General features: G+C 55.4%; 1 pseudogene; it reads right to left on the bottom strand.

The window, feature by feature from the left end:
* Positions 1–11065: 11065 nt before the first annotated feature.
* Positions 11066–12005, bottom strand: LOC142005056 (olfactory receptor 12D1-like; annotated as a pseudogene).
* Between the last annotated feature and the right edge of the window lie 8306 nt (positions 12006–20311).

Genomic DNA, 20311 nt, shown 5'->3' with positions numbered 1-20311 from the left:
GGATAAATGTGGTGCCCCTCAGCCAGCCCCCAGCCCCTCCCACTCCCCACTTCTCCCCCTCTCCCCACCCAGCCCCTCCTGTAGCAGGGAGTCCCGCAGGCTCTGGGGTGTTCTGATGTCAGAGACGGGACCTGATCCTGCCCTGGGGCTGAGGGAGGGGCTGATCCTAACCTGGGGCTGAGGCAGGGGCTGATCCTGCCCTGGGGCTGAGGGAGGAGCTCTCCTGGGGCTGATGTGGGGGCTAATTCTGTCCTGGGGCTGAGGAGGGAGCTGATCCTGCCATGGGACTGAGGAGATAGGTGATCCTGCCATGGGCCTTATCCTGCCCTGGGGCTGAGGCAGGGGCTGACCCTGCTCTGGGGCCAAGGCAGGAGCTGATCCCCCCTGGGGCTGAGATGGGGGGCTGATCCTGCCCTGGGGCTGAGGAACTGGTGGTTGGTGTACGGAGAGGAATTCGGGTCGGGGGTGGAGAGGAACTGGGGGACGGTGGACGGAGAGGAAGTGGGGTCGAGGGGGTGGAGAGGAAGTGGGGTTGCGGGCGGAGAGGAACTAGGGGTCTGGGCAGAGAGGAACTGGGCGTGGGGGCAGAGAGGAACTGGGGGTGAGTGATGGAGAGGAACTGGGGTTGGGGGGTGGAGGGGAATTGGGGGTCAGGGCAGAGAGGAAGTGGGGGTGGAGGATGGAGAGGAACTGGGGGTCGGTGGATGGAGAGGAATTGGGGGTGTGGGGTGGAGAGTGGGGATTGGGTGCAGAGAGGAACTGGGGTTGGGGCAGAGAGGAACTGGTCGTGGGGTCGGAGAGAAACTGGGGATGAGCGATGGAGAGGAACTGGGGTTGGGGGGTGGAGAGGAACTGGGGGTCGAGGTGGAGAGGAACTGGGGTTGGGGGGCAGAGAGGAACTGGGGGTCAAGGCGGAGAGGAAGTGGGGGTCGGGGCAGAGAAGAACTGGTCGTGGGGTCGGAGAGAAACTGGGGATGAGCGATGGAGAGGAACTGGGGTTGGGGGGTGGAGAGGAACTGGGGGTCGAGGCGGAGAGGAAGTGGGGGTCGGGGCAGAGAAGAACTGGTCGTGGGGTCGGAGAGAAACTGGGGATGAGCGATGGAGAGGATCTGGGGTTGGGGGACGGAGAGGAACTGGGGGTCGAGGCGGAGAGGAACTGGGGTTGGGGGGCAGAGAGGAACTGGAGGTCGAGGCAAAGAGGAAGTGGGGGTCGGGGGCAGAAAGGAACTGGGATCGGAGGGGGAGAGGGACTGGGGGTCGGGGGGGGGGCCCTGATCCTAGCTGGGTAAATCACTGCAGCTTCAGGGGCCTCAGTGGAGCCAGACATCAAGCTGGTCTGGATGCTCCGACCTCCATTGAGCCATGGACTTCGGTGGGCATTTGTCTGGCCCCTTCTGAGACATCGAGGGCCTGACCCACATCCTTCCAAGTCGGGGGACGGTCTCCTGTCGACTGCAGTGGCTGCGTGAGCTGGCCATGAGAGCTGGTCTCTTGGCTCAGGGACCAGGGCGTGGAGCTGGCAGATGTGAGGACAAGAGTCAGCGTCCACATTCGGTTTGCACTAAGGTCTGTTCTTCCCACGGAAACCAGCCACAGAACTGACCCTGACTTCAGGGGCACCAGGCAGCAATGGAAAGTCACAAGCACGTGACCCGTTAATGGCCTTGTTCAGCAGTTGCTGACATTGGTGGTCCCACGGACAGCAGCAGAGCAGATTGTGACAGGGGTACCGAAAGCGGGGGGCTCTGGTGGCACCACAGGGCACGTGGCCAGAGAGCTTCCCAAGGAAATGGAGCCAGCAAAAGGCAGAAACTGCACAGCGCTGACAAAACTCCCCCTGCTGGGGCTGCAAGTGGTCCAGGGCCAAAGTTCGGCCCTTTGGTGGCATTTTTGGTGATTTACACAGTAACCAGGCTGGGAAGCGCCATTGTGGCCTTCCTCATTGAAGTCATCCCTCCCGCGCCCCCCTCCCGCACTTCTTCCTCATCCGTCTGCCATCCTTAGACCTTTGCTACTCCTCCACCATCACCCCAAAGCCACGGCGCCGTTCCTAGCAGGCAGCAAACCCATTTCCTCCAGCGGATGCACCCCCCAATTCTTCTTCTTCAGGGTCTGTGTCGCCGCAGAGACCTGCATCCTGGCAGCCATGGCCTGCGACTGGTGCACTGCCGTCTGCCGCCCGCTCTGTCCCATCGCCAGGTCCAAGCAGGTTTGTGTTGAGCTGCTGCTGGGCTCCTCTCTTTGTGGGGTCATAAACTGCACAGTGCAGCCAGTCTTCCCCTTCACCCTGTGTTTCTGTGGTCCAGCGAGAGGGATCTCTTTGCCTGTGGCCTTCCACCCCTGCGAACTCCCCCCTGCAGCAACACAGACACCAATGAGCTGGTGCTGTTCACCTCATCTGGCCTCATCCTCGTGAGCACCTCCACGGCCATTCTCATCTCCTCCGCCTACACCAGCTCCACCGTCCTCAGGATTGGCTCTGCCGAGGGCAGAGGAAGAGCCTTCCCCACCTGCACCTTCCACGTGGTGGCTGTGAGTGTATTTTATGGGTCTCCTACCTTGACGTTCGCCCAGACCAATACCCAAGTATCTCTTTCCCAGAGCAAAGAGGTGTCTGAGTTTATACCCTTGTTATCCCTGTGCTGAATCCCTTCATCTACTGCCTGAGGAACACGCAGGTGAAAGAGGCCTTGGGAAGAACCTTTAGCTCAATGTTTCTAAAATGAACCTTCTCCATCAATATGGAGCTAAATAATCCTTTGGGTTATGGAAGGACCAGTACTGTAACAGACGAAATCTGTCTATCTAGCTCTCTATCTAGCTACCTGAAACAAAAGCACATTTTGAAACACATCTAGATTTTTTTTTTAATGGGACTTTTGCCCTCATTGGCTGAAAAAAATGGACCGAAGTGCCAAAAGAAAGAGCTTGAAAGCCAAGCCAGGAAGAGAACCACACCAAACTCAAGGAATTCATCTTCCCAGGCAGGAGTGACTCTCACGCAGCAGGAGAGCAGCGGGTTTATTAGCCAGCAGGACACAGCATCGTACAGAAGTGTCAGTACAGCAGGCAGGGACAGCCAGTCCAATCCATGCTGGGGAGAGGAGGCTCCCAGTTCCGATTCAAACCCCTCAGGCTCCACCTCCCCCTTTGTCTGCAGCCCAGAGGTGTCACCTGGTCGCCTCAGTTACCCTCAGCAGGAGCCCCCCCCCGTGAGTGCCCCCCTGTATACACACACGTATCCCCCCACTACATCACACTTGCAATGAAACGCCTGTTGGACCATGGGGCAGTTGGTCTGTGCTGCGGCGCTCAGTGATAACACTGGTTTCGGAGGCGTCGCCATCTTAGCGATAACAATGAATCTCTCTCCAGGTGTTTGGCCAACTTGTCTATTTCACCTGAGATGTTCCACGACCTGAGAGGCCCAGATGCCACTGAAATTCAAGGAGAGATGTGCACAGAAGCCCGGAGCTCTCCAGTGCAGGCTCTGACTCCCATCGTGTGACCCTATGACGCCTGGCACAAAGGGGCCGTGAGCTCAGCCGAGGCTCATGGTCATTTTGGGTCAGTTCCATCCATGCTAGAGACCAGAAGGGAAATATTCCTGACCCTTGTTTCCTTGTGCCCTGAAGCACGTGGGTCGATATGTCCTAAATACATTTGTTCTCCTTCAGGCGCTATCCCTACGCATTCCCCCCTCTGAAAATATTTCCTGGGAGGGACCTCACGAGGCCACTTAGCGCCGGCCCCCTGCACTCACAGCAGGGCTAACGATTATCCAGACACTCCCTGACAGGTGTTTGTCCAACCAGCTCCTGAAAACCTCCAGCGCGGGAGACTCGAGGGCTGATACGCTCCTGGCCTGCGCAGCATTCACAGTTGCGGATGTGTTGGGATGCACCCGGCATCGCTCAGGCCCGTAGCTTTGTGAGGGCATTTGGGTGAGCAGGAGTCAGGGCTCGGTGTGGAGGGGGCAGGGAGGTGTGGGGAGGACTGAGTGTGGGGATGCAGGCACCAGGGCAGGGGGTGATGGAGGTAGGAATCAGGGTTGGGAGCTGGGAGATCTGGGGGGCTCATGGCAGGGGGTGGAGCTCAAGGCAGGGGGCTGGCAGGTCACAGGAGCTCACTGGGGCTGCCCGTGGCAGTGAGGTGGTGCTGCCCTGAAAACGGCTCCTCCCAGGTGAGTCTAGGAGTTACTTAATGTCAGTAGATGCTGAGATTCAAAGTGTTGCCGCTTCAGAGCCTTTGAAACGCCATTTGCCATGACGAGGTCTCAGAACAGCCGTAAATCACCCCACCAAGTTCTCAAGCCGGGTGTCTCCTGCGCTGCCTGTCGGCAGGGGCTGAGCCCTGCTGCTGGGAAGCGAGTCGCTGGTACTGACGCTCACCAGGCCCAGCTGTAAGCGTCCCACACCCAGAGCTGCCCTCAAGCAGCTTAGTCAGTCGAAAATTGCACCTTCCCTTGCACCTGTGGCAGTTTCCCTGTAGGCTGATGCCCTGTTGGCTTTCAAAGGGCTCTTGGACCAGACAATACATGCTTCTAAATACCTCGGGAAGCCTGGCCCTAAGGGACTTAGGCACTTGTGAGCCAAAGTTTTATTGAAAGTGAAAACCAGATTTTCATAGGGATTTGGGGGCCAAAAGAAGCAGCTCTGTGTCTTTGGCCATTTCTGGAAGTGTGTCAGGTCCAGACCCTCACTGCTCTTTAGGCTCCCGGCTCCCATAACTTTCACCTCTGTGCCTTTGAGTCCCTCAGCCCTGGGCACCTGAAGTTAAGGGGATTCAGGAGCCTAAATGCTTATAAATTCTTCTCTTTAGGTTCCTGACTCCTGTGGATGCTTTTGAAAGTTTTACTCCTTAAACGTGAGCTTCCCGAGCCTTGTTTGAGGTCCCAGCATGACTGGGCTTGTGGGGGTGACCGGGGCTCCAGGCAGTCCCCCACTACAAAGACATCAGAATTCAGCCAGGCCCAGTTGCAGGGACTCCCCCCACCCTGCTGTTGATGGTTCTTTGGCCCAGCACTCCCATCCCATCCCAGGGCTTGTGTACATTTAGCACCTGTCAGATGCAGAAGTCAATGAGCAAGTGTAACCACTGACAGGGGGACTTGAACCCAGGACCGCAGCGTGAGCTCAAAGCCAGGGCTGTGCAGAGACTCCTTCTCTAGTTCTGTGGGGTTACGCCTGCACTAGCTGCATCTGCCCACAGGCACTGCTGTCCGAAGAGATGTTCCCACAAAACTTCTGTCGACAGATCGTGTCTATACAGAAAAGCGGCTGGATCTTTTGATCTGCTCTGTTGACAACAGGGCCCCCCGGAGCACGTACACAGCTTTTTTGTCAACAGTTTCTGTTGACAGAATGTATTTTGTGTGTAGATGCAACGTGAGTTTTGTCAACCAAACCTCAACAAAACTCTCGAGGGTAGATGAAGCCTGAGTGGTTTAGGTGCCTCCAGAGGGACAGTCAAACACACCTAGTAGGTGTTCGGGTTACACAAGCTCAACTCTGAGGAGATTCCTCAGGTGCTAGTTGGGGCCTGCGGTTTCACACCAGATTCAAATCTCAGAGAGGTACTGAGTTCGTCTGTGTCTTCAAAAACAACAAGAAGTCCTGTGGCACCTTATAGACTAACAGATATTTTGGAGCATGAGCCTTCGTGGGCAAAGACCCGCTTCATCAGATGCATGAGTTGCGGGGGAGGTGTTAGGAGGAGGGTTTAAAGAGGGAGGCTCAGTAAAGGGAGGGTCAGAGCTGACAAGGTCTATTCAGTCAGGGTGGATGTGGCCAATCATCGGCAGTTAATGTGGAGTTGTGAACATTAAGAGAGGAGAAATCAAGTGAGTTCAGTCAAGTGGCCTATTGTCAGTAGCTAATGTGGAGGTGTGAGATCAACAGCAGAGAAACTGCTTCTGTAATGGGCCAGCCACTCCCAGTCTCTGTTCAGCCCTTGGTTGATGGTGTCAAATTTGCAAATGAAATGCAGCTCTGAAATTTCTCTTTGCAGCTTATTGTTGGATTTTTCCCCTCGCTGTAGGACGGCTATTGTTAAATCTGCTCCTGAGTGTCCAGGGAGATTGACGTGTTCTCCTCCAGGTTTGTGTATATTACCTGGAGCCCAGGGACAGCCTGCCCAGCCTCAGCCCCTGGGAGTAGCCACCACTGTAGCACCACTGCCTTTACCGCCCCAGTAAGTGCTCCCTGGCCTCCCTGTGGTACAAAACCTCCACTCAGTCCAGGCGCTGCTGGGTTTCAGTGCTTTAACTTTCCAAAAGCTGTTCGGGGGCAGCTTCTGGGTCGATACGGATTATAATGAGCTGATAAGAAATTGTTCATAGATCCCATAAGTGTGTGGGAGATCCGGGCGGTTCCTTTGTCAGAGAAATGGCTTTCTCTGACGTGAGCTTTCCCTTGTGTGAGTGAGGAAAGAGTGAGCGTGGGTGGGGGGGAAACAGAATCCGTCCCAGAAGCCAGCCTGTCTAGACGCACACAAATCCCTGGCTCCAGATCTAACGCATCCGAGGGCACTGAGGGAATTGGCAGATGTCATTGCAGAGCCTTTGGCCATTATATTCGAAAACTCGTGGAGCTCAGGAGAGGTCCCAGACAATTAGAAAAATGCAAACATAGTGTCCACCTTTATGAAAGGAAAGAAGGACAATCCAGGGAACTCTCGACCGGTCACCTTTACCTCAGTCCCTGGAAAAATCATGGAGGGGATCCGCAAGGAATCCATTTTGAAGCACTTGGAAGAGGGGAAAGTGATCAAGAGCAGTCAATATGGATTCACCAAGGGCAAGTCCTGCCTGACCAATCTGATTAGCTTTTATGATGAGGTAACTGGCCCTGTGGACATGGGGAAGTCAGTGGATGTGATATACCTTGACTTTAGCAAAGCTTTTGATAGAGTGTCCCGCAACAGTCCAGTCCATAAGTTAAGGCAGAACGGATTGGATACCTGGACTGAAAGATGGATAGAAAGCTGGCTAGATGGTCCAGCCCAACAGGTAGTGGTCAATGGCTCAATAGCTGGATGGAGTTCAGTTTTAAGTGGAATGTCCCAAGGATCATTCTAGGGCCAGTATTTTTCAACATCTTTATTAACGACCTGGATAAGGGGAAGGAACACACCCGCAGCAAATTTGCAGATGACACGAAGCTAGGGGGTCAGGTAGATATGTTGGAAGGCAGGGATAGGGGCCAGAGGGATCTAGATAAACTGGAGGATTGAGCCAAGAGAAACCTGATGAGTTTCAACAAGTGTGAGAGCAGAGTCCTGCTGTTGGGATGGAAGAATCCCAAGCATTGTTGCCGGCTGGGAACTGACTGGCTAAGGAGCAGTGCAGCAGAAAAGGACCTGGGGATTACAGTGGACGAGAGGCCGGATATGAGTCAGCAATGCGCCCTTGTAGCCCACAAGGCTAATGGCGTATTGGGGGGCATTTGGAGAAGCATTTCCAGCAGCTCTAGAGAAGTTATTATTTCCCTTTATTTGGCTCTGGTGAGGCCACATCTGGAGCATTACAGCCAGTTCTGGGCCCCCAGCGGAGAAAGGAGGTGGAAACATTGGACCTGGTTCAGCAGAGGGCATTGAAAATGACTGGGGGGCTGGAGCACGTGACTCACAAGGAGAGGCTGAGGGATTTAGGCTCATGTAGGAAGAGGAGGGAGGAGGTCAGTATTGTCTAGCACATTGCCTAGGGCTCACTGGGCTATTGGAAGACGTTTGGGGGTAAATTACAGCTGAGAAACCGCACAGACACTGAGCGCCAGGCCTGGTGGCTGGAAACAAACTTTATGGGGCCGTGGGAAACTTGGCCACGCGCATCGTAAGTGGCCGTCCAGCTGAGTCGCGTCCTGCCAGATCACGGGAGCCGCCGGCCGAGCGAGCGCCGGATTAGAGAGGTGCAGCCTGTGCTCCTCTGAAAGAGCTGAGCAATGCCAGGTAAACCTCCTGCTCCCAGGAAAGCGCGGCACCGGCCGTGCCCCTGCAGCCGCGCGCTCGCCAGGCTGAGGGGAACGGAGCAGCCGCCTCCTTTGCCGATCTCGGGTTAACGCGCCCAGCGTGGCACCTGCCTGGTTTTGGCCCCAGCATCACCCTGGTGACACGTGGTCCATCTGAGCTCCATTATCACCCAGCACTACTGCTCCCCAGCCTGGCTTGGATTCTAATCCTGTCCTCCAAAGTGCCAGTCGCCCTCCCCAGCCTGCAAGGTCTCTTGTCAGGCCTGCGCCCAAGACACCCTTGGAAACACCTCATAGCACCGCACTCAGGCCAGGCCCTTGCGAGACTCCATGGAACGCGGGTGCCGGTCCGACAGGGAACCACTGACCAGAGCCCTCTGAAAGCGCTCGTCCAGTCTGTTACGTCACCGCTCAGTCGTGTCACGGAGCCTCGATTTCAGGCAGGCACTACTGCGTGAGAAGCCTGAATAAACCCCAGTCGTTCCCATCTCCCGTCCCCCTCCTCCGGGCCAGGGACGCCAGCAGAGAAGGGAATTCGATGGGTTTGACACACAGACGTTCCCGCTGACAGTGTGTGGGCAGGTCGCAATTCAAAGCTTCAGCTGCTCCAACACCTGGTTGAGTCAGGCCCCCCACGCAGGTGGTCTCCCCTTCAGCCTCAGTTTCCCTTCTGGAAAACAGCACCAACTCTCTCTTGTTGCTCCTGCCTCTGTGTCAACCACGACTCCCAGCTCTGGCTGCTAACATGCCGGGAGGAATCCAGCCACACCATATGCCTGGTCAGACCTGGCAACTCCCTAGAGAAATGCGGTGGGCACAAGCCCCCCCATCTCAGCCCCAGTGTGTCACCCCTGTTCTGTTGTTCTTGAAAGCCTTTGCTGGCGCTCACTGGTCACCTTGGTTTGATGACTAGTGTAATTACAGAGGAAACACAGCCAAGAATTTCCTAACTAATGTGTCAGAAAGTCAAACATTCACTTCCGGAAGTCCATGAGTAAGGCATCCCTTTAACCCACCTCTGCCTTATCGGGGTTTTCCAGCTTCCCACAGAGTCAAAGCTCAGGAAAATGTTCCGCATAGGCACTGCTGGAATCGTTTTATCTATTGGGTGTGATTTACGGTCATTCCCCTTTGTCTCTCCCACATGATGCCTCCAACTCAAAGTTTCTCCAATGGCAGACCATAAATGGAGCTAAGGGTCAGAGTACATGTGATTAATGCAGGGATAAATAGATTACAGGTTGAACCTCTCTCATCTGGCAGACTCCATAATCTGGCATGATTTTAGTTAGCCGGATGACCACTTATCATGGGTGTGGGCAAGTTTCCCATGGTCCCATAAATTTTCTTTCCAGCCACCAGTCCTGATTCTCAGTGTTCTGGGTTCTTACTGAGCTGCAATTTACCCCTAAATGTCTTCTAAGAGCCCAGTAAGCAGTGGAGGTGGTGGTAATGTGCTAGCTCATATTGGCTACGTCTACACGTGCAGCCAACATCGAAATAGCTTATTTTGATGTTGCGACATCGAAATAGTCTATTTCGATGAATAACGTCTACATGTCCTCCAGGGCCGGCAACGTCGATGTTCAACTTCGACGTTGCTCAGCCCAACATCGAAATAGGTGCAGCGAGGGAACGTCTACACGTCAAAGTAGCACACATCGAAATAGGGATGCCAGGCACAGCTGCAGACAGGGTCACAGGGCGGACTCAACAGCAAGCCGCTCCCTTAAAGGGCCCCTCCCAGACACAGTTGCACTAAACAACACAAGATCCACAGAGCTGACAACTGGTTGCAGACCCTGTGCCTGCAGCATAGATCCCCAGCTGCCGCAGAAGCAGCCAGAAGCCCTGGGCTAAGGGCTGCTGCCCACGGTGACCATAGAGCCCCGCAGGGGCTGGAGAGAGAGCGTCTCTCAACCCCCCAGCTGATGGCCGCCATGGAGGACCCAGCAATTTCGACGTTGCAGGACGCGGATCGTCTACACGGTCCCTACTTCGACGTTGAACGTCGAAGTAGGGCACTATTCCGATCCCCTCATGAGGTTAGCGACTTCGACGTCTCGCTGCCTAACGTCGAAGTTAACTTCGAAATAGCGCCCGACGCGTGTAGACGCGACGGGTGGTATTTCGAAGTTGGTGCCGCTACTTCGAAGTAGCGTGCACGTGTAGACGCAGCTATTGAGCAGCAAGTTCTCTCATCTGGCACTGGTTAGGTCCGGAGAGTGCCAGACGAGAAAGGTTCAACCTGTACAAGGGTGTTGTAACTTTTTCATACAGGAATACAGAACAATCACCATTATACTTAAACAAAATCCAAAGAAAACACACCAGCAGTCCTGTAGCACCTTAAAGACTAACAATCTAATCTATCAGGTGATGAAATTCTGTGGGACAGAGATTAAGAATCTGAATACACATAAATCGCTAAGTGAGCATTTCAGTTTGGCAGGACGCACTATCAAGGACATCCTGGTGTGTGTTCTAAAACAAACAGATGGTAGCACCAGATGACAAAGGGACACATCTGAATTGGAATTCATTTTCCAGTTTGATACCTCACACCATGGTCTCAACAAAGATCTCACTTCCCTTGTGTACTGCAGGGACAATATCCCACCTTTGGTATTCACAGAGATCCCAGGCATCCCATTCAACTCACTAGGCACTTGCAGAGGCTGTTTTTTTCCTCCCTAGCCCACTTCATTCACCCTGTCTAGCTGTTTCGTCAGCTCTTCTCTTTCTTTCTATCTACATTTTAAATTCTTTTTCTCTCAGTTACTAGTAATTATTCTCCAGATCTGAAGAAGTGGCTCTGTCCCACGAAAGCAAGTAAATAATATTGTTCATCTTTCAGGTGCGACAGGACTGCTTGTTTGTTGTGTGAAGACACAGACTAATGCAGCGACCTCGCTGAGAAAATCCAAACATTTCACCATAAGAAATGACATTCAAGTTCTCACATCCTCTTATTTCTGCCCTGCAGTGAACCCAGTAATGAGAAACTGGAGGAAACCCCATTGAACGGTATTGTGGTTCAGAACACCAGTGTCCACAGACTCACCCTTTGATTGTGTTTATTTCTGCTTTCATTTGATTCAAGTCCTGTTGGGGAAGAGTTTCCTGTTCAGGAGTTTTTTTAGTGCTGTTTTCACCTCGTCATTTCGGAGGGTGTAGATGAGGGGTTCAGGACTGGGGTGACGACGCTGTACATGAGGGTGGGTATCATGTCTCTGTCAGAGAGAACCCTGGAGAGGAAATCATGTAGCTGCCGAGGACGGGCACGTAGAACAGAGACACCACGGTGAGGTGGGAGGTGCAGGTGGAAAAGGCCTTTCTCCTGCTTTCCCGTGACTGGACCTTCAGGAGGAGGAAGGAGATGATGTAGAGGTAGGAGCAGAGCGTGAGGACGAAGGGACTCAGGCCGAGGACCGCAGCATCGACGTTGAGCAGGGTCAGGTTGAGGCCGGTGCTGCCGCGGGCCAGGCTCAGCAGGGGTTTGATGTCACAGAAGAAGTGGTGGATGCGGTTGGAGCTGCAGAACCGTAGCCCGGCAGCCATGGCTGTGGTAATCAGGGCATGCAGAAAACCAGTGCCCCAAGTAGCCGCTGCCAGGAGCAGGCAGGCCCGTGGGCTCATGACCACAGCGTAGCGCAGCGGGTTGCAGATGGCCACGTAGCGGTCGTAGGCCATGACGGCCAGCAGTACGGACTCGCTGCTGCCCAAGAGATGGAAGAAGTGGAGCTGGACCAGGCAGCCAGCAAAGGAGATGGGCTGGTGCTGAGAGAGGAAACCTGCCAACATCTTGGGCACGGTGACTGTGGAGAAACAGACATCCAGGCTGGAGAGGTTGCCCAAGAAGAAGTACATGGGGGTGTGGAGCCGGGGCTCGGCCATCACCACGGCTATGATGGCCCAGTTTCCCAGCACGCTGGTCATGTAGAGCAGGAGGAAGGGAGGAAAGAGGAAATGTCGCAGGTCTGGGAGATTAGTCAGTCCGAGGAGAACAAACTCCTTCACCTCCATCTGGTTCTCCATTGCTGACTGCGGCTGGGGAGGAGTGCGGGAGCAGAAAGATTCCCTGCAAGTTGTATTTCAAGATGCGTTCTCGACCCGAGCAAAGATCTGAAGTTACAGAGGGGGAGGTGCAGGTTGGACATGGGGAAAACTCTTTCACCGGGAGGGAGGTGAAGCACCGGAATGTGTTACCGAGAGAGGTGGTGAAATCTCCATCCCTAGAGGTTTCTAAGTCCCGGCTTGACAAAGTCCTGGCTGGGATGACTTAGCTGGGGTAGATCCTGCTTTGGGCAGGGGGCTGGACTCAATGACCTCTCAAGGTCCCTTCCAGCCCTGGCATTCTATCGTTCTGTGATTCTGCACCAAAGTGCTCAGAGTTCCTGCCGGTCTCTAAGCTCACAGAGCTGCAGTTGGTTATCGATTCCTCCCTGTCGCCAGGGGCGTGGAGGCAGAGAGAAGCAGTGTAGAGCTGGAAGGCTCAAGCTATACAGTGACACTCACTGGAAAGTTAAACACTTCAAATTAAGGAAGTGCCAGATCATTTACAGCTCCTCATTCTGCCTCCGTCCCTCACGCTGAAAAAGGCAAAGCTCTTGATTGTGAAAACAGAACCGACTATCGCAGTTAAACCCCAGAATACAACACTTAGGCACACAGGCACTGAATTCATGTGGCAACAACAGCTGTCAGCCCGGCATTTCCTACCTGCCCAGGGTAGTGTAGACTTTGGAGCTTAACTGACACTTTTCTATCACAGTTGGGCTTTTTTCAGAAAAACATACTGTCCTAGGGCTGGAAGAGACCTCAGGAGGTCATTGAGTCCAGCCACCTGCCTAAAGCAGGATCAACCCCAACTAAATCATCCCAGCAAAGACTTTGTGCAGCCGGGACGTAAAAACCTCGAGGGATGGAGATTCCACCACCTCTCTCGGTAACACACCCCAGTGCTTCATCTCCCTCCTGGTCAAAGCGGTTTTCCTCACACCTCCCCCTCTGTAACTTCAGAGCATTGCTCCTTGTTCTGCCACCTGTCACCACTGAGAACAGCCTTTCTCCACACTCTTTAGAGCCCCCTTCAAGACGTTGAAGGCTCCTATCAGATCACCCTTCCCTCTTCTCTTCTGCAAACTAAATAAGCCCAGTCCCTCAGCCTCCACTCGTAGGTCATGTGCTCCTTGACTTTCTGTATTCATTTTATAATGCACAACTGTAAGAAAGATAATGAATTCTGGCTTCGTGCCAAGCCCTGCTGAAAAGACTCCTGCCACTTAATCAGTAGCTGGTGTGAGGAGAAGACTCTTACGGAGGGGAGCAGGGGCACGGAGGGATGAGACCAGGGCAGGGGCACAGAGACAGCCGTCCTTCTGCTCTCCTGCCCCCCAGTGCTGGGCAGCCAGCAGGCATCCCGTTACCTCACGAGTTGCTGCTTCCCAAATCCAGGAGTCGGCTCACATCCCGTGTGCACCATCCAGCTGAAAAGAGAAGGAAAGGGAGAAAACGCTGAGAGTGAGAGAGGAGGCAGAACACCAGCTCTTACAAGGAATGATGGAAAATCGGAGAGAAAGTCGGATCGTTTAGCGTCCGAGGCGACAGACTCTGCTTCCGTAGATCAAAAAGAGCGAATTGTCTTAAGCGCTTCAGTTCCGTAACACACTTCAGTCAGGTATTACACCAACAACGTGGCTCAAGGTGCACTCGGTGGGACGATTAAAAGAGGCTCGAACACTGATTGCTCTGTAAACCTCAACATCTGTGCATCTGCCCCACCTTTTTATCAGGGCACAGTCTCTGAAACGGCACGTTGCTCGCAGGGAAATTACCTCCCCTCCAACGGCTCGTCTGGGACATAAGTCTTGGAGCACCAGGGAATTTACCATTGGAAAATAACAAGACCAACACTTCCTAGACACCTGGAGGCCAACATGCTACGAGTCCCAGGGGTGGAGGAAAAGCACAAACAGGAGCAAGTGGTTTGTAAATGATTTAATGAGCAGAATCACTCAGTTCCTCTAACCAGCATTCGGGTTGTGAAGTTACCCTGGGTCAGCGATTGGGAACACTCCAGGCTCGTGTGTGGGGACTGTAAAAACAAGGGGCGTGGGCTGAAAGTGTGGAAGTTCCTGGTAGGATGTGGGTGCCCAGTCCTCAGTACAGTTACTAACATTCACTGGGAATTGGATGCACAGGCCTCTGACAGCTCCAGACTAAGGCTGAACCTCTCTTCTCTGGCACCCTTGGGACCTGCCTGGTGCCCAGCGCCAGAATTTGCCAGACCATGACAGGTCAATACTGAGACCTAGAGGAGGTGAAGCACTGGGATGTGTTACCGGGAGAGGTGGTGGCTTGACAGAGGCCTGGTTGGGATGATTCAGTTGGGGCTGGTCCTGCTTTGGGCAGGGGCTGAACTCGATGAGCTCCTGAGGTCCCGTCTAGCCCGAGGAGTCTGTGATTCGATGTTTGTTTCCTGGGCTGGTGTAGAATGAAGGACCAAGCAGACAGATCCTGCTGCCTCCTTCCCCCCTTCAAGTGTTCAGAGTTTACGGGAGGAAAGCAAATGAGATTCTGATTATCCAGGTGTGAAACAGCAGAAGAAACCACAATCTGCTCTGGTGCCAAAAGCTGCTCTCCCGGCCCCGGGCAGCGCTCTGGCCAGGGCGGAAGGGCCACTTTTGGCCTCCTGAGCCCTTTGCTGAGGGCGAGGGCCGGCAGCACTTTTTAAAGTCACTAAGCGTCCTACTTCCCCTGGGCAGAGCAGCCTCCCTGGGACCCCGGGGTCGTTTGCTCCAGGAGTCGGTGAAACCTGGGAAGGGCCGTTTCTCGCTGGGATCTGAAACGGTTCCCCCCGTTACACAGAAGGGCTGATGCCGGCGGGGCCCCGCGCTCTGGCTCTGCGCTCCAGCAGGGTCCCGGCCCCACGCTCATCAGAAGTCACTGCCCTGTTCTCACCTGTGGTACCCAACGGTCCCCTCTCCTGAGGGCTGAGGAAAGCCATTCAGCTCAGTGTGGGGCACCTGGGTGGATGGTCCTTGGGTGCGAACGGGTCAGCCCAGGTCAGAAACTCCCAGACCCACCACTATTATCTGGGGGCCCAAGGACACCCCGGGTCCCACAGCAGGGCCGAGGTCGGCAGGGGTGCAGCCTGGCCAGACCTGTGCACAGGTGGCCGTGGCGACCAGGACCAGGGTCTCTGCCCATCTCTCCCCCACTGCTGCAGCCGCCACCAGCTGGCGGTTTCCACCTCTGCCAGGGGAGCCAGCAGGGGCTCTGCAAACCGGGAGACAAAGGCTGATCCTGAGAGTGCTGCCCTGTGCTCCAGCCCCACCCCCCAACCAGGGGGACCCAGGTGCAGTCCCACACCCCAGCCCGGGGGACCCAGGTCCAGCCCCACACCCCAGCCCGGGGGACCCAGGTGCAGCCCCACACCCCAGCCCGGGGGACCCAGGTCCAGCCCCGCACCCCAGCCCGGGGGACCCAGGTCCAGCCCCACACTCCAGCCCGGGGGACCCAGGTCCAGCCCCACCCCCCAGCCTGGGGGGAACCAGGTCCAGCCCCACCCCCCAGCCCGGGGGACCCAGGTCCAGCCCCGCACTCCAACCCGGGGGACCCAGGTCCAGCCCTGCACTCCAGCCCGGGGGACCCAGGTCCAGCCCCACCCCCCAGTGTGGGGGGCCGAGCTCCAGTCCCGTGTCACGGCGGGGACTCAGAGGCAGGGTCCTGCCCCAGCTCCCTGTTCCCGCCCCCCCACACCGCATCACACCCCCCTTCGGGCCGTACCCCTCCCCCACTCCTGGCTCCCTGCCCATCCCCCCCTCGGGGGGAGCCTCGGGGCGCGTCCCGTGGGTGGGGCAGCCGGCGGGGCCCGGGAGCACGTGGTCAGGCCGCTGCAGGGGGGGGCTGCCCCTGCCCCCCCAGAGGCGCGCGGGGCTGGCGGGGGCGGGGTGGCCCTGGGCATCCCCGCGCTGCGCGTGGGACGAGCTCCCGGCGCGGCTCGCTCGGTGCTGGGCAGGGAGGGGTCCCGCGTGGCCGGCCGCGCCAGAGACCCCGCGACCGGCCCCAGCCGGCGGCGCCGCCTCCCCCCGGGGCGGGAGTTCGCAGCCCCGCGGGAGGAACCTGCAGCGCCGGGCGCGAGTCCCTCCGCTCCGCGCCGGCTGCGCACGTGCGGGGGCAGCTCCCGCGCAGGGCCCCGGGGGACGGGGCTGCACATCCCAACCCCGCCGCCCCCTCCTCGCCTGCAGCGCGGCCCTGCACAGACCCCCCCGGTGCTGCGTCCCGCCTCCCTCCCGCCGGCGTCACGCAGCCGCGTGCGATGCCCTGGGGGCTCCCGACCCGCCCCCGCCCCGCTCCGCGCCGCCCTCCGCAGGGCTGAGTCCGGCCCTGCCCCAAGCCCGCGCTCGGGCAGGGGCAGGGGCAGGGGCAGGGCGTGGCGTGGCGGCCTGGGCCGCGGGCTGCGGGAGGAAACGCCCCGGCACCTGCGCAGCTCAGCGCAGAGCAACACACCGGCCGCAGCCCGGATTTGTTCCCCCCGCACTGCGGGCCAGTGTCCCGCGGAGCACAGAGCCACGGCCGCCCGGGGCTGGCGGGGAGCCGCGTGACGGCCAGCAGCGCAACTGCAGCTGCGGGGAAGCCATCAGAGACGCACAACCGCACAACACAAAGCCGAGCGGGAAGGGGGTGTCCCGAGCCAGGGACTGGCCAGCAGCCTGGGCAGGAAGGCGGAGGTGCGGATCTGTGAGCGGAGCTGGCGGCGAGGTTCGTTGCAGGGATCGGTTCCAGGGTTGGAGTTCTCGTGTTGTGCTGGGGGAGGTGTAACGAACCTCCAGGAAGGAGGACATGGGGGTGTGAAGGTGCTGAGCAGACACGACCAGCGCAATGATGAGGCTGTTCCCAGCCACTGTTGCAATGTAGATGTCTAGGAAGAGCAGGAAGAGAAGGGGCTGCAGCTCAGGGCCATTCCCAGATCCCAAGAGGATGAATTCCACGATGACTGTTTGATTTCTTCCTTCTGCTCTCTCCATGGTGCGTAGCTGCAAAAAGAAAACCATGAAGGACTGATGGAGCGCGCACGGTCAGGCTGTGCTGTCAGCTGCACTGGCAGAAACCTCACCTCACAGCTTCTCTCCACTGCAACAACGAAGTTGTCAATAGTCAAAGGAAGACTCACGTCATTTAGAGCTTCCAGTATAGTTGGACCAAGAGCATGGAACCACCTCAGTTTAAACAGCGGGGGCAGGGATAGCTCAGTGCTTTGGGCATTGGCCTGCTAAACCCACTGGCTGTGAGCTCAATCTTTGAGGGGATCTGGGGCAAATACATTTGAGAAGGAGAAAGAAGAAAAAAAAAGAAAGGAGGAAGGTTGGTCCAGCCAAGAGGGCAAGGGACTGGACTCAACAGCCTCCTGAGGTCCCTTCCAGTTCTATGAAATGTGAACCTCCGTACGTGTGTGTTTATTTTAACTCTCCCGTCTCGCTCCCTCAGCTGCTCCTGCACTTGAAGGACAGGGGTGTGGCTGGGATTCTCACCCATCTTTATCCTGTCTGTGCCACAGTGAGAATTGCAGCAGACAAAACTAAAAAATCGTTGAGTTGGAAAGGAGAGATATTTAGAGTTCAGACATGGTTATGCAAAGAGGGAATTAGAAAGAGCTTCATCTTATTGCTGTCATATCTCCGAATCTGGCAGTATCAATCAATGGGCAGTGAAAGCTATTTTGAGTTTACTGCCAGCCCTGCAGCCTGGAGGTTAATTTCCCAGCCTGGGCAGATGTACACGCACAAACTCTGAAAAACCTAGGCGTGGGAAGAAGGTAGCGCAAGCAGCCAGCAGCCACCTGTGTACATATGTAGGAGCTCATAAAGGGTTGGGCTTGGGTGTATTGCCTGGGCTGCCAAGGACACGCCGCTATTTTTAGCCCAGTGCTCAGTCTATTGTTGGTTCTTCTGGAGCAGGAATTTCATGACCAACATGGAGCACAGGTCAAACCTCTGTAATCCCGAACTGTCCTGTTTGGCAAAATCCATAATCCAGCACGATTTTATTGAGTTGGACGACCCCTGGTCAGGGCTGTGGCCAGGTTTCCTGTAGTCCCATAAGTTTGTTTCCAGCCCCCAGGCCTGGCTGTCAGTGCTCTGTGCTGTTATTTAGCTGTAATTTACCCCTACTTGTCTTCTAAGAGCCCAGCAAGCAGAGGAAGTGTTGACAGTGTGGTGGACAATACTGACTTCTCATGGTCTGGCAAATTCTCTCGTTCAGCGCTGGTCACTCCCCGAGTTGCAAGGTTCAACCTTGCATAGACATCCCCCATACAACATCTACAGAAAGACTCAAGTGCCTGTGGTCTGTATCAGCAACGAAGGGTCCTGTGGCACCTTAGAGACTAACAGAAAAGTTTTGAGCATGAGCTTTCGTGAGCACAGACTCACTTCATCATTCTGTGGTCTGTATGAAAGTCTGACCACCTGTCCTCTCACAGGTGCCAGGAATTTGAGAGATTTTGCCTGTCTCTGAGGGTGTTTGTCTGTCTGTTTGTCTGTGCAGGGGTGCGGCAGTCTTGGTCCCTGCTGTGACGCACTGGCTAGGAAGTCAATCTCATTTGCTTTTCTCTGCCCAGTGACCACTCCTTGCGATTCATGAAGGGAGTGACAAGGAACTGGGCCAGACAGCATGTTCCCAGCAACGATCGACCACAACACAATAACTCTAACCCTGGAACCAATCCCTGCAACAAACCTCGCTGCCAGCTCTGCTCACAGATCTGCCCCAGTGACACCATCACAGCACCTGACATCAACCACACCACCAGGGACTCCCTCACCTGCACAGCTACTCATAGAATATCTGCCATCATGTGCCAGCAATGCCCCACAGCCATTTACACTGGCCAGACTGGACAGTCTCTCCGTAAAAGAATAGATGGACACAGCTCAGACATCAGGAAGGGTAATGGACAGAAGCCGGTGGGAGACACTTCCATCTCCCTGCACACTCAGTGACAGATTTAAAAGTAGCAGTCCTAAAACAAAGTCATTTCACAAATCAAATGGAGAGAGAAATCTCTGAGCAAATTTATTTGCAAATTTGACTCCATCAACCAAGGATTAAACAGAGACTGGGAGTGGCCGGCCCCTTCCAAAAGCAGCTTCTGTGCCCTGGGTGTTACTATCTCCCCATTAGACTCTGACAATGGGCCACTTGCCCCTGTCTGATCTGACCTGGTTTTTCCTCTTTTGATACATGCTACTGACAATGGGCCATTTCCACCCTGAATAGAACTTGTCAGCTCCGGCCCTCCCTTTTACTGGGACCCCACTCTTTAAATCCCCCCCCCCGGAACCCCCCACCCCACCCCCACTCATGCATCTGAGCATTTGCTCCAAAATATCTGTCAGTCTAGAAGGTGCCTGTGGGGGGAGGAACGTCCAACTCCTTGTTTCGATAGCAGTGTCACCGTTTATACCAAATAGAACCACGGTAACAGGTGAGAGAGAGAAGAGCGTCCCACAGGCCAGTGATCTTCTTTCCATACAGGAGAGGGAAGACTTCTCCTCCCCAGGCAGGGGATAACGATGTTGGGTGATCCCCACTCCCCCAACCACACCAGGGTTCGAACCGGCAGGTGACAGGTTACAAAGGGGACGGGGTTTTGCCAAGCCCGTCAGCCTTGCAAAATGGGGATTGAACTTTGTTGAAAATATTTCATGATTTGAGTTAAATTCACGAACCACAAATCAACACTTCTTCCAAAGGAAGCTGCTACCGGAGCCCTCAGCTAAGAGAAGCAAAGCACAGCCTGGATTGTCAGGGTGAAGGTGAGGGACTGAGCAGGGGAGTCTGGAGCATACAGAGGATGGAGAGTACGTTGTTTAGGGTATCATGTTTGGGTTGGACATGCATCCATCAGATTCCCATGGATATCTGGGAGTAGCATGAGGTGAGTGGAGCAGGGAGAAAAGGCCTTTGCTTCCCTGAGGCTGATGGGGTTCTGAAGGGAGGGCCTATTCCAACACCCAATGGAACAGGGAACAGAAAAGGTGGATGGGTTAAAAAAGAGGCAAAGTGTTTGGTTTTTACTGAAGGCAAAGGGCAAATAAGCTCGGCTGGTTTAATGAATGAAAGGGATAAACTTCAGTGGCATTGGCCAGCCCTGTTCTCCTCTTGTTTACCAGGCTGTTGCCGCAGAACATTAGCGTGCAGTGAGTGGTTTGCTTCATGACAATCCTTCTTCAGCACAGAATTGAATCCGCATCACCGTGCCTGGGACGACCAGAGGCGCCAGAGAACATCAACATGCAACTGAAAACAGCAAAAGTCAGACATGATATTTTTTTGAA

The sequence above is a fragment of the Carettochelys insculpta genome, chromosome 32 (genome assembly GCF_033958435.1).
Source record: "Carettochelys insculpta isolate YL-2023 chromosome 32, ASM3395843v1, whole genome shotgun sequence".
In the NCBI taxonomy this organism is placed as follows: Eukaryota; Metazoa; Chordata; order Testudines; family Carettochelyidae; genus Carettochelys; species Carettochelys insculpta.
The sequence above is the reverse complement of the archived record's forward strand: the minus strand, read 5'-3'. Positions and strand labels throughout refer to the sequence as shown.